General features: G+C 45.9%; 1 protein-coding gene across 1 annotated transcript in view; it reads right to left on the bottom strand.

Annotated features, from left to right (window-relative positions):
* Positions 1 to 27,286, bottom strand: part of LOC144114581 (uncharacterized) — a 197,148-nt gene that overhangs the window by 84,939 nt on the left and 84,923 nt on the right. Inside the window, exons 21-26 of the mRNA XM_077648418.1 lie at positions 21,897 to 21,980; positions 21,556 to 21,677; positions 15,864 to 16,085; positions 9,253 to 9,336; positions 8,912 to 9,033; positions 3,220 to 3,441 (exon numbers count right to left, since the gene is read on the bottom strand). The gene's annotated coding sequence lies outside the window, so the exon portion shown is untranslated. The remainder of the gene's footprint in view (positions 1 to 3,219; positions 3,442 to 8,911; positions 9,034 to 9,252; positions 9,337 to 15,863; positions 16,086 to 21,555; positions 21,678 to 21,896; positions 21,981 to 27,286) is intronic.

Raw genomic sequence — 27,286 nt, 5'->3', positions numbered from 1 at the left:
ATGCATCGACATAACTGAACATTTTTATATGATGATGTATCTTAATAACAACATAAATAGCATAGCTCCGCAAGGAACCTCTTTGGCTACGGCTACATTTTAATCGGAACCAAAAAATGTTGAGGGAAAGTGTCTTAATGACCCGTAAGAAATTACCTAATTAGGCTTCAGTTAATTTTCCATAAGTAGAAAACTAATTGAGATAAGTTGAAACTAATTACATTTATGAAAATAGGAGGAAGAAATACATACGGATACCTAATTTCATTACAATATCTCCAATAATAAAAATTTTCGTTTTAAGACCAGTGTCTCCCCTTAAAGCTTAGCAGCTGCAAAGGCTTGTAAATTCCAGAAGCATATTGCGCTTACAAGGAATAATAAAAAAAAAGTCGCATACAACACTCACAATCTTATCCACACACATTGTTTGGCTACTTTGCCTGGCTGGTATAATTTTCCTCGTGGCCTCATGAAAAACAGCGTAGTTCTGCTGTATCATTTCACGACTTCCTAACTGGGAGAGTTCCTATGAGCCGGGTGAGTGGGCTGTTCCAGTAAAAAATGTCCCTACAGGCCTTGTACCTCTGCCAACACAGCCTTCATCCAATGCTTTCAAAAACATCTTGTTTCACTAATATAGCAAAAGCTGCAAGAAGCCATTAAAAAGTTGCATCGATGGCAAAGCTGCAGAACAAAAAGCAGGCGAATTTTTGGACCCAACCACCAATATCTTGTGCTGCCAGTGAGCTCCAAAAGTGCAACCATTCATACAGAGTTGCCATAAGCATATGGAATAACCGGTTCTTGACAACTCAGAGCAAATATATTCTATTAAGGGGAGAAGCTGGTCTTAGAAAAAAAATATTTATTAATGAAGTCACAATTATGAAGTCTTCAGGGAAGATGTATTTTTGTGTGCTGATTCCAAATATGGAATTAAATTTAATGTACAACAAGGCCTTGTGCACTTGATGCAATATGTCATGTAACTTTTTGCGGAGAGCTTTAACAATATTTTGCTGCAGGGAACTTGCTAGAATGCATCCCGTCCGCTGGTCTTGACAACAAGCTATGCATCAAGGGTAAAATTATTATCCTGCCTATCACAGAAGTTGAGTTACAGGGTATTGAACTTCATACTTCACAAATGGGAAGAAATATTTGTTTTCCTGTTTCTGAAGCAACAACTTCAAAATTCTATAACTCAACTTTTATGACAGACAGGATGATAATCTTAGGTTTATTGCATAGATCAATGTCAAGAGAAACCAGTGACATGCATTCTAGCAAGTTCCCTGCAGCAGGATTTATTGAAAGCTCTTCTCAAAAAGTTACATAACATATTGCATAAGTGCTCAAGAAATTGTTGCACATGAAATTAAATTCCATATTTGGAATCACCACACAAAAATACATGTTCCCTAAAGATTTCATAATTTTGACTTCATTAATAAAATTTTTTTCTAAGACCCTCTTCCTCCCTTAAAGGGACAGTGAGGAGAACACTCATTCTTTTTTTCTTTTGGTTAGGAAAATATGATAGTTCGGCATATCATGGCTTTCTTGCCACTCGTCCGGGAGCGAAAGATGCATTTATTTCAAAGAAATTTGGATTTGAAGTTCAAAAAGTTGTTCCCGCCCTCCAATTCAAACTCTGTGCACTGTTATGACGTCACAGGACGGAGCAACGTGAAACGTGATGTAAACGCAGACTCCGTCCAGGGCGCCAGGGAGCCAGGGCTATCCAGAGAGCCAGTTATCCACCCTTCCTTTCCTCAAAAGCATCCTCATCTAGAACACTGTCAACGCCAATGCCAATGAACACACTGAATCGTTGATATGTTCCGAGTTCATACGATTTCCCGGTTAATACGCTCAAAATCGCGGACATTAAGAATGTTCCATAGCAAGACGTTATATTTTTCCTGGTTAATGCGTTCCCAGAAAACATGATTTCCCGGCTACCAGGTTGAAACTTTCGACAAATTGTGCCCACATAATACATTTACTGAGCAAGCGTACATGTGCAAACATACAAGTGGGCAGAATGAGGGCATGCGACATGGGGAAGGGGGGCAGCATCTTGGCACGCTGCCAAGGTTTGCAATGCCGAGGGCGCAAAAAGAGGACCCCGCTACAAAATGCTAGAGGCTGAAAAAAAAAAAAAAAAGTAGATTCTGGCGGATGAAACTGGAGGGCGGGTTCATTATGAGAGTGGGTTCATTAGGTGGGTATATACGGCACATGCTAGACTATATCCAATGACCGTCTAAGAAGCTGCATAAGTAATTATATGCTTTTGGCTTCCGACTTTTCGGAACACAGCTTCTCCAATTTTTAATTTGTAGCACCCCAAAGGCACATGTCAGCTACGAGGGACACTCAGTGGAGGCCTCGGGACTAGTTTCTACCAGTTGGAATTCTTCTAATGAGTGCCGACATCACCCAGCCCAGGAACGTTTTTCCTTTCACCTAAACTGAAATTTAGCTGCCCTAGCTGCAATTCGACCCCTCAATCACAGCAGCTATGCAAAGCATCAACACAATGAGACAAAATTATGCCCCTTTGCTGCGAGGTACTTGTCTAGTAATTTCCTGCATATGAAAATTTATCCTACTCAGTGGCTACGAAAGACTTTAGGAGCAGTTTAGTGTAAAGCGCAGTGCCATACATGCAACCCGGCCCACTCGCTAAAAGGCCGAGACGCCGATATCAGCCAGCAACAGTGGTAGGCAAGGTTAGGCAGCACAGGCATAGCATACATTATTACCTTATGAAACCAGTCAGCTTTGGTCGCTTTCGCCATTTTGACGTCAGCATTGCGTTGCAAATCATATTCTGATTGCAGCTGCATGTCAACCTTGCTGCTGTGTGCACATTTTATTTCAGCTCCTATGCTAGAAAACAGTTGCAAGGCAAAGCTAATGACAAGAAACAAAAAATTTGTTGCTTGTTCTACGTTACGCTTGCTTGCGTCCTCAATGATATATGCACGGTGTATCTACATTTGTGCATCAGCTCAGTGCACATTCATATATTCAGAGGAGTTGAGTGGCCCTTATTCATGTTTCACTGGAGTTCACTGTGAACAGTAGTTCACAGTAACATCACACCACCTACAGTCACCACTTGCCTTTTACATGACACACTGCACTTGCACCCCCTCTGGTGCATTCACATTCCACGGCTAGCGTGCACACAAAGGAAAGACTCACCCTTGGCAGACTTGCCGTCGCCCGGCTTCCCGAGTTAAATATAGGCAGGCAGCAGCGTGCGTGGCTGCCTAGGAATCTGCGGTCCCTCCGCGGAGCCACCTGGCACCGGGCCGCGGCCACCGACTTGCACTTCAGGCGAGGTGGAGAATTGCTCCGGAAATTGAGCAGTCAGACGAGAAGACAGCCCATACTTCGGCCTGGCACCTCTGTGCTGGCTGGGTTCTGCACAAAAAGAGGGACAGTCTAGCTCGCAAGCGGCATGAGAAAGCTACAGCTAATGCTGCATGCCTTCCTTGTTTATCTGGCCATAAAACACCAAAATCTAGCTCCGCTACACTTAAAAAGGCCCGCACTAAATTCTAACTAACCTCCAGCCCCCTTCAACTCAGATTTACATCCAGGAATGACTGTACTAAGCCACGTGGCCGAAACATAATGAGTGCGAGACATAACCTCTCCATAGCAGTGAGGCGAAGTTTATAAACCACAGGACAAAAGAAATGTTGTTCGGGGTTTACCCATTGTAATAGTGCTTTAATACTAAAAAAAAAAAAAAGTCTACCTCCAAACAATGACAGCGAAAAACAACTTGTGCATCGACCTGAAGGAGTGGCAGCACTAATGCAGCAAGCCTTACGCATTAGCAGCAGATGCGAGTGAATTTTAGAACCAAGCAGATGAAAATGAACATTTTGGCAATTGTTAGCATAACGACCATATGTCAGGCCTAACGTCACTAAACAAGCAGCGAGCATTAAATCAACATGCGTACTGCCACTGCTAGATGGTAAGCTGTAATGCCATGAAGAAGTTCTTTAGTGCTACACCAAATATATGTGGCACTGACATCCCCAGTTCAGCGCTGTAAAAATTTTAGATGAGAAAGTCAGTTTATTTTTGTTGTCTGCCAAGCACCAAAATTAAGAAACAATGCCTCACCCAACCCAATCCTCCTGCTCTCTCCAAGGGCACAGTGCCTCTTGCTGATCTCAGCATGGTAGAAGCACCCAAACAAGTAAAGTTGGGAGAAGGCCCCGGCAGTGAGCACAGAATCAAATCTCAAATATGGTCTGCTACATTTCAGTCATGTCAAGACAAAGCTAAAGCCCTTGTGTGAAACACTCTTGAGTGACTCATTGTTGCCCTTGATGCTGACCAAAGCATTAGCTTAGAAGAACTAGTCGCTCACATTAGCGAATGCCGCATCCTAATTTTTGAAAGCCCAAGTTTAGCGCATGTGGCACAGTGACCACACACTGGCCAAAGTGGGACTGTCTTCACTACACTGGTGCCTGACCAACACTGTTCGGCATCCTCCAGCGCTTAAGGGGGGGATGCGGCCCTTGAAAATCGAAAAATCGTGAAAAAGCCGATTTTTGGAAAAGTGCACATTGCGGTAGTATGTGCCATTAACTACCTTTTCTGCAAATATGAACGACTAATTTGTCGTGAAAGTACTTCAAATTAAATATCTAAGAAGCCGTGTCCGCACACTGGCCAAAGCGGGACCGACTTCACTACACTGGCACATGACCAACACTGTTCGGCATCCTCCAGCGCTTAACGCCTCGCCGCTGAGCTGCGAGAGAGTGCAGAAAATACCCCAACTGTGTGCGTACGCTGTTGCTCAGCCAGTGAACCAAGAGCCGCCATCTTGGTCTTGTTCTGTTTGTGAATTCTTGCTCTCTTTTGCCTGCCTTCGACAACGGCAGCGGCGGCGTGGTGGAAGCGCTACTCGTTTGTGATTGGGGGCCTAAAAGCGCCTTTCGAGTTTCCCGCCTTTGAAATGCGAGACTGCGATTGGGCGAAGGGCGCGCTCCTTGAGAACGCGGGGGATCACGCGCCTGCTATTGGCTGCTGCGCACGCTGACGCGGCGGTCCCCTCCAGCGGAGGCCAGCGCGTCGCCCCACCAGCCTTGGCTCTCTACTTTTCTCATTGTGATCGCCGCTGCCACCGTCTTTACGATCTCTCGCCGTGCCGTCCGAACAGTTTCCTGCAGACTGTTGACTATTGCGCAGTCACTCAAGATGCGTCCAACAAAGCTAAAGACGCTACACGCGTTCAGTGCCCGGAAGCGTGGTATGAACTGTGTTCTTTCGGAAAAGCGTGCCGCCAACAAGGACTGTCGATGCTTCCAGCCGCGTAACTTCTTCTACATCGCTACTAGACAGCAATTGCGTTGCCGCTTCCAGCGACGTACCAGCATCTTCATCGGTGCAAGAATGCGTTGCTTCGACGGGCATGCTTTGCGTACCGAACGCATCAAACTCGGCGACTGCGACCTCCAGCTCCTGTCTCGCATCTACCCCGAGGCATGAGAATGCATCGCACGCCGTTCACTTGGAAACATTTCCTGACGTCCGAGAAGATCGAGATTCTGGCTGCATCTCGGGAGCCACTTACCGGATTTCCATGGGGTCTTTTTTTTTATTCCGTACCTAAATAAATTTCAGAGGGCAGGTCAAGCTCGTTTATTCAGATTATTGCGTATGGAATCTGTCATAAGCAATTAATATTGGCTTAATGAGGTCTAATTAATGACACTAAATTCAGTGCTATGCTAAAATTTTTCAGCAAGGAAATTCATCAAAAGGGCCTCGTTTTGACCTCCGGTACCTAACTAGGAATAACCCCAATGAATTTCACAGTGACAGCACTGTTTTCAAATTCTCCAGGCCTGGAGAAATAGACCTATGTGAACCATTTTGATATGCTCCTGTAACTTGAGAACCAGTGTGCACAGCTTCATGAACCTTGGTATTTCTTCAAATGTTTGTGTTTTTAGTCTACCCTGAAAATTTCATTCAGATATCACAAGAAACAAGAAAGCTTGTGTTCTCGCAACCTTTGAGGGCTGTTTTCTCAGGATGTATTTTTTGCCTGGCGGGGCTGCTCATTCTGGCTGCTGCTCGGGAACCGCTTATCGGATTTCCATAAGGCTTTTTTTACTCCGTACCTGAATACATTTTTGAGAACAAGACAAGCCCGCTTTTTCAAGTTATTGCTTCTGGAATTTGTCATAAGCAATTTAAATATGCCTAATGAAGATCTAGTTTATTGACACTAAATTCAGTGCTGGGCTTGACTTTTCCAGCAAGGAAATTTAGAAAAAGGGCTCTGTCTTGCCCTGGGGCACCTATCCAGGAATGACCATAACGAATTTCACAGAGCCAAACCCATTTTCAAATTCTCCAGGCCTGGAATAAGCGACCTATGTGAACCACTTTGATATACAGTCGCCGACCGATTTTTCGGACTCGAAGGAACCTCAAAAATGGTCCAAATAATCGAACAGTCCGAAAAATCCGTGAAGTACAAAAAAATCACTTTATTGAGAAAAATCTGCTTTAAAATGTCACTGATGTTACCTTGCGGAAAATTTCTCTTGTTGGCGACGATTTGCGCCTGTATTTGCGCCATGGTTGTGCTTTCACTGCACACGCTAGACAGCAAGGTCACCGCATTTAGTTGGAATACTTGCCACGCTTGTTTGACGGACACAGCGGGTCCATGCTGTCCACAATCTGAGTGTGCACCACACCGCTTGTTCAACACACGCGAAGATAAGGCACTTTTCTCTCAAAGCGGCGGAACCGCCGGACGCAATCACAAAACGGCGAACAGATGTAACTTTGTGAGGACTGAGCGCCACTCGGTCAACACGGTCAGAGAAACCCAAGTGACGAAACGGCGAACGTATGAGACCCGCCACGGTGGCTCTGTGGTTAGGGCGCTCGGCTACTGCTCCGGAGAACCCGGGTTGGAACCCGACCGCGGTGGGCGCGTTTCGATGGAGGCGAAACGCAAAGGCGCCCGTGTCCTGTGTGATGTCAGTGCACGTTAAAGTTCCCCAGGTAGTCGAAATTATTCCGGAGCCCTCCATTACGGCAGATCTTTTTTTTCCTTTCTTCTCTCAGTCCCTCTTTTTATCCTTTCCTACCGACATGTGAGATAGCTCCTTCACAATTTCCTTCCCAACAACGAATTCTCAACGTATGGGACAAGCGATAACTGCCCGCGACAACGTCGGCGACAAAAGCAAGTTGGCGGCGATGACAATCCGGCTGCCACCTCCAAGTGTCAGAGATCGCAGGGACCTCTACTGGCAACAATGAGGTACCGAAAGTGTGTCAAGCAAAGCCAACTGCAGCATAAATCCACCACATCCAAGATAGCGCCTTTTGCGCCGCCGAAAAGATGGCCAACTTTGGCCCGCAGGCGACTGAAATTAGTCCGAAAAATCGAACTTTCGGACTTTTTAGATCCGAAATATCCGTTGTGAATATGTATGCGCTTCTATGGGGAGACTGACGGTGCCTCAACGAGGTCCGAAATATCCTACAAGTCCGAATTATTAGAGTCCGAATTACACGTCGGCTGCTGTACTCCTGTAACTTCGGAACCAGTGCCCACAGCTCCATGAAACTTGGTAGTTCTTCAAATGGTCGTGCTCTTCGCCTACCCTGAATATTTCATTCAGATATCTCAAGAAACAAAAAAGTTGGTGTTTAAGGGTAGTCTCCCCCCTTAACTATGTTAAAACCCAACCAATTTCTTCCTTGGTTTGGAAAGGATCATAACATCAGCGTATGCACGAGACGCAGCTGCACCATAGCCGATTTAATGACCAATTGCACAGAAGAGGTCACCCAAACGAGTGGGACAACATTCTACATAAAAAAAAAACTCAGAGGACAGTTACATGTGTGTACCGCGAATGTTTTAGCATTAGCTGTGGGGTGAAAGTAAAAACTTATTGTGATATTCTGGCCTAAACTACCAGGTTCTCCTCCGGTGTTCGAGTGCATGTACTCTGACACGTGCTACCTCATGCCCCATGTCTCTTCCTCACAGTCTCGCCGGCTTTCTTACAACACATACCCTGTCGGCAGCCGGCCACAGCAGTGTCCTGGCACGTTGCCAAGCTTGCCAAGTGAGCCATTGCCGCTGGCGCTCTCGTCAAAATATAAACACACCATGCTGTTACTGGCGCAGCATCCTGGCATATTGCCATGGCGTGCACCCCAGATGGCATCAACGCCGATGGTATTGGAACTGAGGCACGAGCTAAGAAGAGCTATGTTGTCGTTGGCACGTCTCCTTTTCTTCTGTATTATGTGAGTGCATGCACAGCGGAACCTTTATATTTTGCATGTATTGGCAAAATAAAACCAGTTGTGAGTGCAGCGATTGTCCGTGTCGTCAGTGTTTTCCTTCCATTGCGTTTGTATTTTTTTTCACGCTGCAGTTATGTCGAAGGGAAAGCACTGAAAACATTCTATCAGAAGAGGCGATTTTCTGGTGGCGAAGAGACCACAATCAAGCTAAGGCAGGTCGGGCAGGAACCACCACCGGGTGCAGACAGTTCAAGCAGGAAACTCCTGCCCGGCCAATAAATGGCAAAACAATGGCAAAGCTTTGGAATTTTGCAAGTGCACCAACAAGTTTTGACCCTTTCAGCGACGCTCTCACGCAATGATGGGCATGGAGGTATTAGAAGGAAGCCAGCAGGAAACGGAGAATGTCACTACCTTCTTCATAAAGGGACGTTAGTCAGGGCCACCGAGATCAAGAGTCAACCATTAGCCGAACACATATTTCAACTCAAGCAACAGACCATGCACTTTACATAACATATAATATATATTATAACATTTTTTTTTTTTCGATTATTAGGAAAGGACCACCCACCTGACCCCGTGGTTGAACACTGTCGTTTCTCAGGCAGTCCATCTCGTGGTTGCTGCGGTCCAGAGAGTGCGCTCTCATGGGGGTGCTCGGAATAGAAGTTTGCTGGCTGCCATCCTGCCTCTCTGTAAATGTGCCAGCGCCGTAACACACAGTGGTCAAACAACCTCTAAAACTAGCCTTTCTTACGGTGGTCACGAGAGACTTTTGAAATGGCCACAGGCATTCCACTGCTCTATTCTAAGGTGTTACAACACTGTATAAAAATGACACCAGGTCGCCTTGTCACCAGCGTTCTAGCAAACAAGAAGTTTCCGCTTCCCCATCCTATGCTAGATACCCACCTCTCAGCTTTGTCTCCAGTTCGGCAACCTTGCTCTGGAGTTCACGATAGCCAGGGGCGCCGGAGTGTCCCCGTGGCCACACCGCTGTTCAAAACGAAAAATGAACACCAAAAATCTGTCAACAAAGCTTGCAGATACAGTACTGACAAATGGGCCATAGCTGTTGCACAAACTTTTCACTACGAAATAAATGTGATCGTGATCTACTAGTGAGTCAGATTATATTCTAATTTTATTAGACTTAAGGGGAGATGCATGTCTTAGAACAGTCAAAAATGGTCAAACAATCGATTTTGAGCAAAACTCATTTTCGGAATGTTTGACCCTTCAAGCACCTATTCTCAAATTATTAACGGTAAATTTGGTCGGGAAATGCGATAAAATATGCTTTCAATATGCCACGGCAGCCACGAAATGTCCCCAAAAAGGCGAAATTTGTTTGAACTTCCCACGCATGCCGCGGACGCTGCAGACGGCCGATGGCCGCCATCTTGGGCTTGGTTTGAAGCTGTTTTCGTTGCGCACAATTTGCGATGTCTCAAAATGGCGTCGCTCAAGCAAAATGACTGCCCTGGCTGGCTTTCCGAAGACCATTTCCGGGTCGCTGATTGGCTCGCGCATGGCGCGCTTTTCGCGCCTGCCATTGGCTGGAGTAACCGGCGCGTCATTTTTTTTTTTTCCGCTTTTGCGCTTACCAGCGTCACTGCCGCTTCATGTGCGTCTGCGTTTGCGCTTGTTTTTTCTTGATGCGCCATGTTTCTGCTTTGTGCTGGGATTTTTCCCATGCGATCAAGATGACGGGAGACAACCGACTTAAACCGTGCATGCAACGAGCTTTTGGAAGCCGTAAGAAACGGGCATGGTACAGCATCGGCCACAAGTGCGCTGTCGGGACCTTCGCTAGAGCCGGTGCCGGACTCGCTGGATCTGTCTGGAACATCAACCACGCTGCTCGCTGACGACACTGCAGGACCGAGTTCCAGCTCGAATTGATTCCCGGATTACGGTACAGTTCGTGTTGATGCCGCATACTACTCTGCGGCGGAGCAGGCGCAGTTTGTTGAGTGATCGGCGAACACGAAGTCCCCTCTGCCGGAAAACTTAGCGACCCAGCGCAAGTTTGAACTTCTTGGCGCCAGCGCGGAGTGCCAGACCGATGATACTGGCACCGAGTTCGTGATTGTGGACATGAAAGTTCTAAACAACTTTATTGCGCAACCGAAGTGCGGAACCTGCGGCGCAGGAAGTCTGACTTTGAGCAAGGCAACAGACAAGGAGTATGGCTTAGCTGTAAAGCTCCAGCTCATCTGCGGTAGCTGCACTTGGAGAGGAAGCAATTTTCTTCCCAACAAGTAAGTGGAACTGACAACATAACTCCCTTCGAGGTCAACATGAGGGCCATGAAGGGAATACAGACGATAGGCAAAGGCTTGACTGCACTTGCAGACTTTTGCGCCTGTATGAACCTGTCCCACCGAGGTCTGCACCACAAGGCCTTTCAGGGACACCTGAAAACTTTGTGAAAGCCTGCGAAAGCACAGCGACCGCAAGTGAAGCTGCCAGTGTGGCAGTCATCAAGGACCTCTATAGAGACTTCTTGAGTAGAATTGGGAACACTGACGTTATATTTGATGGTTTGTGGATGACCCGAGGTCGTAGCTCTCACATCAGTGTGGCCTGCACTGTTGAGCTGTACACTGGCAAAAGACCACATTGTTTACTCGAACTTTTGTCTCAGATGTGCCTTGGGACCATAGCCACAAGATGAAGGCTACAGTGACTGGCTCGCCACCACGAGTACCAGCGAAACATCGATTGTAACTCTGGTCGCATGGAAGTGGAGAATGCGCTGACCATGTTTTAAAGATCTCTGGCCAAGTATGGTCTGCGCTACACGACCGTCCTCTCTGTTGGAGACAGCCGGACTTTTTATGCGTTGTCAGAAGCAAAAGTGTACGGACTCATAAAGACTCATAAAGACTGACAAGAAGGATTGCATCAACCACGTTCATAAGCGAATGCGGACTGCTCTGCAGAACCTGGTTCATAGAAAGAAGGCTCAAGGTGAATCTCTGGGCGGAAGAGGCAAGCTGACGCAGGAAAAGATCAAGAAGATCACCAACTACTACGGCCATGCCCTGAGGAGCAACAGTCAAGACGTTCCAGGCGTGAAGAAGGCAGTGGAAGCTACACTCCTGCACATGACCTCTACAAATGATGTCCCGAACCACTCCAAGGGCCCTGAGGGTGCTGACTCTTGGTGCAAGCTCAACAGAGCCTTGGCCAGTGGTGAACTTCCACCTGCACAAAAGAGTGCCCTCCCGGCTCGTGTTGGGGCTGCTCTGGAGCCAGTGTTTGCAAAGCTCAGCGATGAGAACCTGTTGGCACGATGCAGCGAAGGAAAGACTCAGAAGGTGAGTGAGAGCCTACACTCTCTCGTTTGGACGCAAGCTTCAAAGAATGGAAATGCTTATTTGGAAAGTGTGAAGCCGGCTGCTGCTGAGGCTGTTGCCCTCTACAACCAAGGAAGGAGGGCAACTAATGAATCCATCACTGCAAGTCTGGGCTATGCTGCTGGTGGCTGCCTTGTTCGCCGAAGCCTAGGAAAAGGCGCCCTGCATTTGCGCAAGGCAAATGGAGCTCAGCTAAAGAGCGCTAATACGAAAGAGAGACTGACAGGGCGGCACAAAACGGGAGCAACTGAAGATTACAGTCCTGGACTGCTATGAAGACGTTCTACAGCAGCACAGGGCAGCATGCTACCTAACGTCCAGGGGGTTCTTCTCAGAGACAGAGTAGGAGACGTGTCGAGCGTCGCACCCAACGGTCCTTTTCAGGACCACCCATCTGCTTGCCAGGGTGGCTCAGATCTCCTTGGCTCTGGACTGCTAGGTCTCTCAAAAAACAGTTTTCAGGATTCATAATATTGTCTTTAGAGCTCAACACCCTAGGCCTGCACTCCATTGCCCCTAAAAAAAAAAAATGTACCGATAACTTCATAAGAAATCATTTTTTTTACAACTTCATCACGCTTACACCTTCGACATTTTTATATTAATGTTTCCTTGGATGGAATAAGACACTCTTTGTTTTGCTTTGTAGGGAAACAGATAGGGAACACCTAAATAAAATCCGTTGTGGAAGATTCCTCCCAGAATTTTCTGTAGTCAGCGTCAAAACTTTAATTGCGATATTCTCAGCTTCATTTTTTTGCCAATGTCACTAGAGTTACGGAACTTTTCATTATGTTTTTGCGGTGCAATTTTAATGAGCTTTACATCATTGAATTCAGAAAGAATTCAACTGTGGAGCTATGCTATATTTATGTGGCTAAGTTGAACATATCAAATTTTGTGAACAATAATACCAGCTAATTATATTCCAGAATTGTGATGCATCGACATAACTGAACATTTTTATATGATGATGTATCTTAATAACAACATAAATAGCATAGCTCCGCAAGGAACCTCTTTGGCTACGGCTACATTTTAATCGGAACCAAAAAATGTTGAGGGAAAGTGTCTTAATGACCCGTAAGAAATTACCTAATTAGGCTTCAGTTAATTTTCCATAAGTAGAAAACTAATTGAGATAAGTTGAAACTAATTACATTTATGAAAATAGGAGGAAGAAATACATACGGATACCTAATTTCATTACAATATCTCCAATAATAAAAATTTTCGTTTTAAGACCAGTGTCTCCCCTTAAAGCTTAGCAGCTGCAAAGGCTTGTAAATTCCAGAAGCATATTGCGCTTACAAGGAATAATAAAAAAAAAGTCGCATACAACACTCACAATCTTATCCACACACATTGTTTGGCTACTTTGCCTGGCTGGTATAATTTTCCTCGTGGCCTCATGAAAAACAGCGTAGTTCTGCTGTATCATTTCACGACTTCCTAACTGGGAGAGTTCCTATGAGCCGGGTGAGTGGGCTGTTCCAGTAAAAAATGTCCCTACAGGCCTTGTACCTCTGCCAACACAGCCTTCATCCAATGCTTTCAAAAACATCTTGTTTCACTAATATAGCAAAAGCTGCAAGAAGCCATTAAAAAGTTGCATCGATGGCAAAGCTGCAGAACAAAAAGCAGGCGAATTTTTGGACCCAACCACCAATATCTTGTGCTGCCAGTGAGCTCCAAAAGTGCAACCATTCATACAGAGTTGCCATAAGCATATGGAATAACCGGTTCTTGACAACTCAGAGCAAATATATTCTATTAAGGGGAGAAGCTGGTCTTAGAAAAAAAATATTTATTAATGAAGTCACAATTATGAAGTCTTCAGGGAAGATGTATTTTTGTGTGCTGATTCCAAATATGGAATTAAATTTAATGTACAACAAGGCCTTGTGCACTTGATGCAATATGTCATGTAACTTTTTGCGGAGAGCTTTAACAATATTTTGCTGCAGGGAACTTGCTAGAATGCATCCCGTCCGCTGGTCTTGACAACAAGCTATGCATCAAGGGTAAAATTATTATCCTGCCTATCACAGAAGTTGAGTTACAGGGTATTGAACTTCATACTTCACAAATGGGAAGAAATATTTGTTTTCCTGTTTCTGAAGCAACAACTTCAAAATTCTATAACTCAACTTTTATGACAGACAGGATGATAATCTTAGGTTTATTGCATAGATCAATGTCAAGAGAAACCAGTGACATGCATTCTAGCAAGTTCCCTGCAGCAGGATTTATTGAAAGCTCTTCTCAAAAAGTTACATAACATATTGCATAAGTGCTCAAGAAATTGTTGCACATGAAATTAAATTCCATATTTGGAATCACCACACAAAAATACATGTTCCCTAAAGATTTCATAATTTTGACTTCATTAATAAAATTTTTTTCTAAGACCCTCTTCCTCCCTTAAAGGGACAGTGAGGAGAACACTCATTCTTTTTTTCTTTTGGTTAGGAAAATATGATAGTTCGGCATATCATGGCTTTCTTGCCACTCGTCCGGGAGCGAAAGATGCATTTATTTCAAAGAAATTTGGATTTGAAGTTCAAAAAGTTGTTCCCGCCCTCCAATTCAAACTCTGTGCACTGTTATGACGTCACAGGACGGAGCAACGTGAAACGTGATGTAAACGCAGACTCCGTCCAGGGCGCCAGGGAGCCAGGGCTATCCAGAGAGCCAGTTATCCACCCTTCCTTTCCTCAAAAGCATCCTCATCTAGAACACTGTCAACGCCAATGCCAATGAACACACTGAATCGTTGATATGTTCCGAGTTCATACGATTTCCCGGTTAATACGCTCAAAATCGCGGACATTAAGAATGTTCCATAGCAAGACGTTATATTTTTCCTGGTTAATGCGTTCCCAGAAAACATGATTTCCCGGCTACCAGGTTGAAACTTTCGACAAATTGTGCCCACATAATACATTTACTGAGCAAGCGTACATGTGCAAACATACAAGTGGGCAGAATGAGGGCATGCGACATGGGGAAGGGGGGCAGCATCTTGGCACGCTGCCAAGGTTTGCAATGCCGAGGGCGCAAAAAGAGGACCCCGCTACAAAATGCTAGAGGCTGAAAAAAAAAAAAAAAAGTAGATTCTGGCGGATGAAACTGGAGGGCGGGTTCATTATGAGAGTGGGTTCATTAGGTGGGTATATACGGCACATGCTAGACTATATCCAATGACCGTCTAAGAAGCTGCATAAGTAATTATATGCTTTTGGCTTCCGACTTTTCGGAACACAGCTTCTCCAATTTTTAATTTGTAGCACCCCAAAGGCACATGTCAGCTACGAGGGACACTCAGTGGAGGCCTCGGGACTAGTTTCTACCAGTTGGAATTCTTCTAATGAGTGCCGACATCACCCAGCCCAGGAACGTTTTTCCTTTCACCTAAACTGAAATTTAGCTGCCCTAGCTGCAATTCGACCCCTCAATCACAGCAGCTATGCAAAGCATCAACACAATGAGACAAAATTATGCCCCTTTGCTGCGAGGTACTTGTCTAGTAATTTCCTGCATATGAAAATTTATCCTACTCAGTGGCTACGAAAGACTTTAGGAGCAGTTTAGTGTAAAGCGCAGTGCCATACATGCAACCCGGCCCACTCGCTAAAAGGCCGAGACGCCGATATCAGCCAGCAACAGTGGTAGGCAAGGTTAGGCAGCACAGGCATAGCATACATTATTACCTTATGAAACCAGTCAGCTTTGGTCGCTTTCGCCATTTTGACGTCAGCATTGCGTTGCAAATCATATTCTGATTGCAGCTGCATGTCAACCTTGCTGCTGTGTGCACATTTTATTTCAGCTCCTATGCTAGAAAACAGTTGCAAGGCAAAGCTAATGACAAGAAACAAAAAATTTGTTGCTTGTTCTACGTTACGCTTGCTTGCGTCCTCAATGATATATGCACGGTGTATCTACATTTGTGCATCAGCTCAGTGCACATTCATATATTCAGAGGAGTTGAGTGGCCCTTATTCATGTTTCACTGGAGTTCACTGTGAACAGTAGTTCACAGTAACATCACACCACCTACAGTCACCACTTGCCTTTTACATGACACACTGCACTTGCACCCCCTCTGGTGCATTCACATTCCACGGCTAGCGTGCACACAAAGGAAAGACTCACCCTTGGCAGACTTGCCGTCGCCCGGCTTCCCGAGTTAAATATAGGCAGGCAGCAGCGTGCGTGGCTGCCTAGGAATCTGCGGTCCCTCCGCGGAGCCACCTGGCACCGGGCCGCGGCCACCGACTTGCACTTCAGGCGAGGTGGAGAATTGCTCCGGAAATTGAGCAGTCAGACGAGAAGACAGCCCATACTTCGGCCTGGCACCTCTGTGCTGGCTGGGTTCTGCACAAAAAGAGGGACAGTCTAGCTCGCAAGCGGCATGAGAAAGCTACAGCTAATGCTGCATGCCTTCCTTGTTTATCTGGCCATAAAACACCAAAATCTAGCTCCGCTACACTTAAAAAGGCCCGCACTAAATTCTAACTAACCTCCAGCCCCCTTCAACTCAGATTTACATCCAGGAATGACTGTACTAAGCCACGTGGCCGAAACATAATGAGTGCGAGACATAACCTCTCCATAGCAGTGAGGCGAAGTTTATAAACCACAGGACAAAAGAAATGTTGTTCGGGGTTTACCCATTGTAATAGTGCTTTAATACTAAAAAAAAAAAAAAGTCTACCTCCAAACAATGACAGCGAAAAACAACTTGTGCATCGACCTGAAGGAGTGGCAGCACTAATGCAGCAAGCCTTACGCATTAGCAGCAGATGCGAGTGAATTTTAGAACCAAGCAGATGAAAATGAACATTTTGGCAATTGTTAGCATAACGACCATATGTCAGGCCTAACGTCACTAAACAAGCAGCGAGCATTAAATCAACATGCGTACTGCCACTGCTAGATGGTAAGCTGTAATGCCATGAAGAAGTTCTTTAGTGCTACACCAAATATATGTGGCACTGACATCCCCAGTTCAGCGCTGTAAAAATTTTAGATGAGAAAGTCAGTTTATTTTTGTTGTCTGCCAAGCACCAAAATTAAGAAACAATGCCTCACCCAACCCAATCCTCCTGCTCTCTCCAAGGGCACAGTGCCTCTTGCTGATCTCAGCATGGTAGAAGCACCCAAACAAGTAAAGTTGGGAGAAGGCCCCGGCAGTGAGCACAGAATCAAATCTCAAATATGGTCTGCTACATTTCAGTCATGTCAAGACAAAGCTAAAGCCCTTGTGTGAAACACTCTTGAGTGACTCATTGTTGCCCTTGATGCTGACCAAAGCATTAGCTTAGAAGAACTAGTCGCTCACATTAGCGAATGCCGCATCCTAATTTTTGAAAGCCCAAGTTTAGCGCATGTGGCACAGTGACCACACACTGGCCAAAGTGGGACTGTCTTCACTACACTGGTGCCTGACCAACACTGTTCGGCATCCTCCAGCGCTTAAGGGGGGGATGCGGCCCTTGAAAATCGAAAAATCGTGAAAAAGCCGATTTTTGGAAAAGTGCACATTGCGGTAGTATGTGCCATTAACTACCTTTTCTGCAAATATGAACGACTAATTTGTCGTGAAAGTACTTCAAATTAAATATCTAAGAAGCCGTGTCCGCACACTGGCCAAAGCGGGACCGACTTCACTACACTGGCACATGACCAACACTGTTCGGCATCCTCCAGCGCTTAACGCCTCGCCGCTGAGCTGCGAGAGAGTGCAGAAAATACCCCAACTGTGTGCGTACGCTGTTGCTCAGCCAGTGAACCAAGAGCCGCCATCTTGGTCTTGTTCTGTTTGTGAATTCTTGCTCTCTTTTGCCTGCCTTCGACAACGGCAGCGGCGGCGTGGTGGAAGCGCTACTCGTTTGTGATTGGGGGCCTAAAAGCGCCTTTCGAGTTTCCCGCCTTTGAAATGCGAGACTGCGATTGGGCGAAGGGCGCGCTCCTTGAGAACGCGGGGGATCACGCGCCTGCTATTGGCTGCTGCGCACGCTGACGCGGCGGTCCCCTCCAGCGGAGGCCAGCGCGTCGCCCCACCAGCCTTGGCTCTCTACTTTTCTCATTGTGATCGCCGCTGCCACCGTCTTTACGATCTCTCGCCGTGCCGTCCGAACAGTTTCCTGCAGACTGTTGACTATTGCGCAGTCACTCAAGATGCGTCCAACAAAGCTAAAGACGCTACACGCGTTCAGTGCCCGGAAGCGTGGTATGAACTGTGTTCTTTCGGAAAAGCGTGCCGCCAACAAGGACTGTCGATGCTTCCAGCCGCGTAACTTCTTCTACATCGCTACTAGACAGCAATTGCGTTGCCGCTTCCAGCGACGTACCAGCATCTTCATCGGTGCAAGAATGCGTTGCTTCGACGGGCATGCCTTGCGTACCGAACGCATCAAACTCGGCGACTGCGACCTCCAGCTCCTGTCTCGCATCTACCCCGAGGCATGAGAATGCATCGCACGCCGTTCACTTGGAAACATTTCCTGACGTCCGAGAAGATCGAGATTCTGGCTGCATCTCGGGAGCCACTTACCGGATTTCCATGGGGTCTTTTTTTTTATTCCGTACCTAAATAAATTTCAGAGGGCAGGTCAAGCTCGTTTATTCAGATTATTGCGTATGGAATCTGTCATAAGCAATTAATATTGGCTTAATGAGGTCTAATTAATGACACTAAATTCAGTGCTATGCTAAAATTTTTCAGCAAGGAAATTCATCAAAAGGGCCTCGTTTTGACCTCCGGTACCTAACTAGGAATAACCCCAATGAATTTCACAGTGACAGCACTGTTTTCAAATTCTCCAGGCCTGGAGAAATAGACCTATGTGAACCATTTTGATATGCTCCTGTAACTTGAGAACCAGTGTGCACAGCTTCATGAACCTTGGTATTTCTTCAAATGTTTGTGTTTTTAGTCTACCCTGAAAATTTCATTCAGATATCACAAGAAACAAGAAAGCTTGTGTTCTCGCAACCTTTGAGGGCTGTTTTCTCAGGATGTATTTTTTGCCTGGCGGGGCTGCTCATTCTGGCTGCTGCTCGGGAACCGCTTATCGGATTTCCATAAGGCTTTTTTTACTCCGTACCTGAATACATTTTTGAGAACAAGACAAGCCCGCTTTTTCAAGTTATTGCTTCTGGAATTTGTCATAAGCAATTTAAATATGCCTAATGAAGATCTAGTTTATTGACACTAAATTCAGTGCTGGGCTTGACTTTTCCAGCAAGGAAATTTAGAAAAAGGGCTCTGTCTTGCCCTGGGGCACCTATCCAGGAATGACCATAACGAATTTCACAGAGCCAAACCCATTTTCAAATTCTCCAGGCCTGGAATAAGCGACCTATGTGAACCACTTTGATATACAGTCGCCGACCGATTTTTCGGACTCGAAGGAACCTCAAAAATGGTCCAAATAATCGAACAGTCCGAAAAATCCGTGAAGTACAAAAAAATCACTTTATTGAGAAAAATCTGCTTTAAAATGTCACTGATGTTACCTTGCGGAAAATTTCTCTTGTTGGCGACGATTTGCGCCTGTATTTGCGCCATGGTTGTGCTTTCACTGCACACGCTAGACAGCAAGGTCACCGCATTTAGTTGGAATACTTGCCACGCTTGTTTGACGGACACAGCGGGTCCATGCTGTCCACAATCTGAGTGTGCACCACACCGCTTGTTCAACACACGCGAAGATAAGGCACTTTTCTCTCAAAGCGGCGGAACCGCCGGACGCAATCACAAAACGGCGAACAGATGTAACTTTGTGAGGACTGAGCGCCACTCGGTCAACACGGTCAGAGAAACCCAAGTGACGAAACGGCGAACGTATGAGACCCGCCACGGTGGCTCTGTGGTTAGGGCGCTCGGCTACTGCTCCGGAGAACCCGGGTTGGAACCCGACCGCGGTGGGCGCGTTTCGATGGAGGCGAAACGCAAAGGCGCCCGTGTCCTGTGTGATGTCAGTGCACGTTAAAGTTCCCCAGGTAGTCGAAATTATTCCGGAGCCCTCCATTACGGCAGATCTTTTTTTTCCTTTCTTCTCTCAGTCCCTCTTTTTATCCTTTCCTACCGACATGTGAGATAGCTCCTTCACAATTTCCTTCCCAACAACGAATTCTCAACGTATGGGACAAGCGATAACTGCCCGCGACAACGTCGGCGACAAAAGCAAGTTGGCGGCGATGACAATCCGGCTGCCACCTCCAAGTGTCAGAGATCGCAGGGACCTCTACTGGCAACAATGAGGTACCGAAAGTGTGTCAAGCAAAGCCAACTGCAGCATAAATCCACCACATCCAAGATAGCGCCTTTTGCGCCGCCGAAAAGATGGCCAACTTTGGCCCGCAGGCGACTGAAATTAGTCCGAAAAATCGAACTTTCGGACTTTTTAGATCCGAAATATCCGTTGTGAATATGTATGCGCTTCTATGGGGAGACTGACGGTGCCTCAACGAGGTCCGAAATATCCTACAAGTCCGAATTATTAGAGTCCGAATTACACGTCGGCTGCTGTACTCCTGTAACTTCGGAACCAGTGCCCACAGCTCCATGAAACTTGGTAGTTCTTCAAATGGTCGTGCTCTTCGCCTACCCTGAATATTTCATTCAGATATCTCAAGAAACAAAAAAGTTGGTGTTTAAGGGTAGTCTCCCCCCTTAACTATGTTAAAACCCAACCAATTTCTTCCTTGGTTTGGAAAGGATCATAACATCAGCGTATGCACGAGACGCAGCTGCACCATAGCCGATTTAATGACCAATTGCACAGAAGAGGTCACCCAAACGAGTGGGACAACATTCTACATAAAAAAAAAACTCAGAGGACAGTTACATGTGTGTACCGCGAATGTTTTAGCATTAGCTGTGGGGTGAAAGTAAAAACTTATTGTGATATTCTGGCCTAAACTACCAGGTTCTCCTCCGGTGTTCGAGTGCATGTACTCTGACACGTGCTACCTCATGCCCCATGTCTCTTCCTCACAGTCTCGCCGGCTTTCTTACAACACATACCCTGTCGGCAGCCGGCCACAGCAGTGTCCTGGCACGTTGCCAAGCTTGCCAAGTGAGCCATTGCCGCTGGCGCTCTCGTCAAAATATAAACACACCATGCTGTTACTGGCGCAGCATCCTGGCATATTGCCATGGCGTGCACCCCAGATGGCATCAACGCCGATGGTATTGGAACTGAGGCACGAGCTAAGAAGAGCTATGTTGTCGTTGGCACGTCTCCTTTTCTTCTGTATTATGTGAGTGCATGCACAGCGGAACCTTTATATTTTGCATGTATTGGCAAAATAAAACCAGTTGTGAGTGCAGCGATTGTCCGTGTCGTCAGTGTTTTCCTTCCATTGCGTTTGTATTTTTTTTCACGCTGCAGTTATGTCGAAGGGAAAGCACTGAAAACATTCTATCAGAAGAGGCGATTTTCTGGTGGCGAAGAGACCACAATCAAGCTAAGGCAGGTCGGGCAGGAACCACCACCGGGTGCAGACAGTTCAAGCAGGAAACTCCTGCCCGGCCAATAAATGGCAAAACAATGGCAAAGCTTTGGAATTTTGCAAGTGCACCAACAAGTTTTGACCCTTTCAGCGACGCTCTCACGCAATGATGGGCATGGAGGTATTAGAAGGAAGCCAGCAGGAAACGGAGAATGTCACTACCTTCTTCATAAAGGGACGTTAGTCAGGGCCACCGAGATCAAGAGTCAACCATTAGCCGAACACATATTTCAACTCAAGCAACAGACCATGCACTTTACATAACATATAATATATATTATAACATTTTTTTTTTTTCGATTATTAGGAAAGGACCACCCACCTGACCCCGTGGTTGAACACTGTCGTTTCTCAGGCAGTCCATCTCGTGGTTGCTGCGGTCCAGAGAGTGCGCTCTCATGGGGGTGCTCGGAATAGAAGTTTGCTGGCTGCCATCCTGCCTCTCTGTAAATGTGCCAGCGCCGTAACACACAGTGGTCAAACAACCTCTAAAACTAGCCTTTCTTACGGTGGTCACGAGAGACTTTTGAAATGGCCACAGGCATTCCACTGCTCTATTCTAAGGTGTTACAACACTGTATAAAAATGACACCAGGTCGCCTTGTCACCAGCGTTCTAGCAAACAAGAAGTTTCCGCTTCCCCATCCTATGCTAGATACCCACCTCTCAGCTTTGTCTCCAGTTCGGCAACCTTGCTCTGGAGTTCACGATAGCCAGGGGCGCCGGAGTGTCCCCGTGGCCACACCGCTGTTCAAAACGAAAAATGAACACCAAAAATCTGTCAACAAAGCTTGCAGATACAGTACTGACAAATGGGCCATAGCTGTTGCACAAACTTTTCACTACGAAATAAATGTGATCGTGATCTACTAGTGAGTCAGATTATATTCTAATTTTATTAGACTTAAGGGGAGATGCATGTCTTAGAACAGTCAAAAATGGTCAAACAATCGATTTTGAGCAAAACTCATTTTCGGAATGTTTGACCCTTCAAGCACCTATTCTCAAATTATTAACGGTAAATTTGGTCGGGAAATGCGATAAAATATGCTTTCAATATGCCACGGCAGCCACGAAATGTCCCCAAAAAGGCGAAATTTGTTTGAACTTCCCACGCATGCCGCGGACGCTGCAGACGGCCGATGGCCGCCATCTTGGGCTTGGTTTGAAGCTGTTTTCGTTGCGCACAATTTGCGATGTCTCAAAATGGCGTCGCTCAAGCAAAATGACTGCCCTGGCTGGCTTTCCGAAGACCATTTCCGGGTCGCTGATTGGCTCGCGCATGGCGCGCTTTTCGCGCCTGCCATTGGCTGGAGTAACCGGCGCGTCATTTTTTTTTTTTCCGCTTTTGCGCTTACCAGCGTCACTGCCGCTTCATGTGCGTCTGCGTTTGCGCTTGTTTTTTCTTGATGCGCCATGTTTCTGCTTTGTGCTGGGATTTTTCCCATGCGATCAAGATGACGGGAGACAACCGACTTAAACCGTGCATGCAACGAGCTTTTGGAAGCCGTAAGAAACGGGCATGGTACAGCATCGGCCACAAGTGCGCTGTCGGGACCTTCGCTAGAGCCGGTGCCGGACTCGCTGGATCTGTCTGGAACATCAACCACGCTGCTCGCTGACGACACTGCAGGACCGAGTTCCAGCTCGAATTGATTCCCGGATTACGGTACAGTTCGTGTTGATGCCGCATACTACTCTGCGGCGGAGCAGGCGCAGTTTGTTGAGTGATCGGCGAACACGAAGTCCCCTCTGCCGGAAAACTTAGCGACCCAGCGCAAGTTTGAACTTCTTGGCGCCAGCGCGGAGTGCCAGACCGATGATACTGGCACCGAGTTCGTGATTGTGGACATGAAAGTTCTAAACAACTTTATTGCGCAACCGAAGTGCGGAACCTGCGGCGCAGGAAGTCTGACTTTGAGCAAGGCAACAGACAAGGAGTATGGCTTAGCTGTAAAGCTCCAGCTCATCTGCGGTAGCTGCACTTGGAGAGGAAGCAATTTTCTTCCCAACAAGTAAGTGGAACTGACAACATAACTCCCTTCGAGGTCAACATGAGGGCCATGAAGGGAATACAGACGATAGGCAAAGGCTTGACTGCACTTGCAGACTTTTGCGCCTGTATGAACCTGTCCCACCGAGGTCTGCACCACAAGGCCTTTCAGGGACACCTGAAAACTTTGTGAAAGCCTGCGAAAGCACAGCGACCGCAAGTGAAGCTGCCAGTGTGGCAGTCATCAAGGACCTCTATAGAGACTTCTTGAGTAGAATTGGGAACACTGACGTTATATTTGATGGTTTGTGGATGACCCGAGGTCGTAGCTCTCACATCAGTGTGGCCTGCACTGTTGAGCTGTACACTGGCAAAAGACCACATTGTTTACTCGAACTTTTGTCTCAGATGTGCCTTGGGACCATAGCCACAAGATGAAGGCTACAGTGACTGGCTCGCCACCACGAGTACCAGCGAAACATCGATTGTAACTCTGGTCGCATGGAAGTGGAGAATGCGCTGACCATGTTTTAAAGATCTCTGGCCAAGTATGGTCTGCGCTACACGACCGTCCTCTCTGTTGGAGACAGCCGGACTTTTTATGCGTTGTCAGAAGCAAAAGTGTACGGACTCATAAAGACTGACAAGAAGGATTGCATCAACCACGTTCATAAGCGAATGCGGACTGCTCTGCAGAACCTGGTTCATAGAAAGAAGGCTCAAGGTGAATCTCTGGGCGGAAGAGGCAAGCTGACGCAGGAAAAGATCAAGAAGATCACCAACTACTACGGCCATGCCCTGAGGAGCAACAGTCAAGACGTTCCAGGCGTGAAGAAGGCAGTGGAAGCTACACTCCTGCACATGACCTCTACAAATGATGTCCCGAACCACTCCAAGGGCCCTGAGGGTGCTGACTCTTGGTGCAAGCTTAACAGAGCCTTGGCCAGTGGTGAACTTCCACCTGCACAAAAGAGTGCCCTCCCGGCTCGTGTTGGGGCTGCTCTGGAGCCAGTGTTTGCAAAGCTCAGCGATGAGAACCTGTTGGCACGATGCAGCGAAGGAAAGACTCAGAAGGTGAGTGAGAGCCTACACTCTCTCGTTTGGACGCAAGCTTCAAAGAATGGAAATGCTTATTTGGAAAGTGTGAAGCCGGCTGCTGCTGAGGCTGTTGCCCTCTACAACCAAGGAAGGAGGGCAACTAATGAATCCATCACTGCAAGTCTGGGCTATGCTGCTGGTGGCTGCCTTGTTCGCCGAAGCCTAGGAAAAGGCGCCCTGCATTTGCGCAAGGCAAATGGAGCTCAGCTAAAGAGCGCTAATACGAAAGAGAGACTGACAGGGCGGCACAAAACGGGAGCAACTGAAGATTACAGTCCTGGACTGCTATGAAGACGTTCTACAGCAGCACAGGGCAGCATGCTACCTAACGTCCAGGGGGTTCTTCTCAGAGACAGAGTAGGAGACATGTCGAGCGTCGCACCCAACGGTCCTTTTCAGGACCACCCATCTGCTTGCCAGGGTGGCTCAGATCTCCTTGGCTCTGGACTGCTAGGTCTCTCAAAAAACAGTTTTCAGGATTCAAAATATTGTCTTTAGAGCTCAACACCCTAGGCCTGCACTCCATTGCCCCTAAAAAAAAAAAATGTACCGATAACTTCATAAGAAATCATTTTTTTTACAACTTCATCACGCTTACACCTTCGACATTTTTTTATTAATGTTTCCTTGGATGGAATAAGACACTCTTTGTTTTGCTTTGTAGGGAAACAGATAGGGAACACCTAAATAAAATCCGTTGTGGAAGATTCCTCCCAGAATTTTCTGTAGTCAGCGTCAAAACTTTAATTGCGATATTCTCAGCTTCATTTTTTTGCCAATGTCACTAGAGTTACGGAACTTTTCATTATGTTTTTGCGGTGCAATTTTAATGAGCTTTACACCATTGAATTCAGAAAGAATTCAACTGTGGAGCTATGCTATATTTATGTGGCTAAGTTGAACATATCAAATTTTGTGAACAATAATACCAGCTAATTATATTCCAGAATTGTGATGCATCGACATAACTGAACATTTTTATATGATGATGTATCTTAATAACAACATAAATAGCATAGCTCCGCAAGGAACCTCTTTGGCTACGGCTACATTTTAATCGGAACCAAAAAATGTTGAGGGAAAGTGTCTTAATGACCCGTAAGAAATTACCTAATTAGGCTTCAGTTAATTTTCCATAAGTAGAAAACTAATTGAGATAAGTTGAAACTAATTACATTTATGAAATAGGAGGAAGAAATACATACGGATACCTAATTTCATTACAATATCTCCAATAATAAAAATTTTCGTTTTAAGACCAGTGTCTCCCCTTAAAGCTTAGCAGCTGCAAAGGCTTGTAAATTCCAGAAGCATATTGCGCTTACAAGGAATAATAAAAAAAAAGTCGCATACAACACTCACAATCTTATCCACACACATTGTTTGGCTACTTTGCCTGGCTGGTATAATTTTCCTCGTGGCCTCATGAAAAACAGCGTAGTTCTGCTGTATCATTTCACGACTTCCTAACTGGGAGAGTTCCTATGAGCCGGGTGAGTGGGCTGTTCCAGTAAAAAATGTCCCTACAGGCCTTGTACCTCTGCCAACACAGCCTTCATCCAATGCTTTCAAAAACATCTTGTTTCACTAATATAGCAAAAGCTGCAAGAAGCCATTAAAAAGTTGCATCGATGGCAAAGCTGCAGAACAAAAAGCAGGCGAATTTTTGGACCCAACCACCAATATCTTGTGCTGCCAGTGAGCTCCAAAAGTGCAACCATTCATACAGAGTTGCCATAAGCATATGGAATAACCGGTTCTTGACAACTCAGAGCAAATATATTCTATTAAGGGGAGAAGCTGGTCTTAGAAAAAAAATATTTATTAATGAAGTCACAATTATGAAGTCTTCAGGGAAGATGTATTTTTGTGTGCTGATTCCAAATATGGAATTAAATTTAATGTACAACAAGGCCTTGTGCACTTGATGCAATATGTCATGTAACTTTTTGCGGAGAGCTTTAACAATATTTTGCTGCAGGGAACTTGCTAGAATGCATCCCGTCCGCTGGTCTTGACAACAAGCTATGCATCAAGGGTAAAATTATTATCCTGCCTATCACAGAAGTTGAGTTACAGGGTATTGAACTTCATACTTCACAAATGGGAAGAAATATTTGTTTTCCTGTTTCTGAAGCAACAACTTCAAAATTCTATAACTCAACTTTTATGACAGACAGGATGATAATCTTAGGTTTATTGCATAGATCAATGTCAAGAGAAACCAGTGACATGCATTCTAGCAAGTTCCCTGCAGCAGGATTTATTGAAAGCTCTTCTCAAAAAGTTACATAACATATTGCATAAGTGCTCAAGAAATTGTTGCACATGAAATTAAATTCCATATTTGGAATCACCACACAAAAATACATGTTCCCTAAAGATTTCATAATTTTGACTTCATTAATAAAATTTTTTTCTAAGACCCTCTTCCTCCCTTAAAGGGACAGTGAGGAGAACACTCATTCTTTTTTTCTTTTGGTTAGGAAAATATGATAGTTCGGCATATCATGGCTTTCTTGCCACTCGTCCGGGAGCGAAAGATGCATTTATTTCAAAGAAATTTGGATTTGAAGTTCAAAAAGTTGTTCCCGCCCTCCAATTCAAACTCTGTGCACTGTTATGACGTCACAGGACGGAGCAACGTGAAACGTGATGTAAACGCAGACTCCGTCCAGGGCGCCAGGGAGCCAGGGCTATCCAGAGAGCCAGTTATTCACCCTTCCTTTCCTCAAAAGCATCCACATCTAGAACACTATCAATGCCAATGCCAATGAACACACTGAATCGTTGATATGTTCCCAGTTCATACGATTTCCCGGTTAATACGCTCAAAATCGCGGACATTAAAAATGTTCCATAGCAAGACGTTATATTTTTCCTGGTTAATGCGTTCCCAGAAAACATGATTTCACGGCTACCAGGTTGAAACTTTCGACAAATTGTGCCCACATAATACACT

Source organism: Amblyomma americanum, chromosome 1 (assembly GCF_052857255.1).
Source record: "Amblyomma americanum isolate KBUSLIRL-KWMA chromosome 1, ASM5285725v1, whole genome shotgun sequence".
Lineage (NCBI taxonomy): Eukaryota > Metazoa > Arthropoda > Arachnida > Ixodida > Ixodidae > Amblyomma > Amblyomma americanum.
Note: the sequence above shows the minus strand (reverse complement) of the source record. Positions and strands in the feature narration are given on the sequence as shown.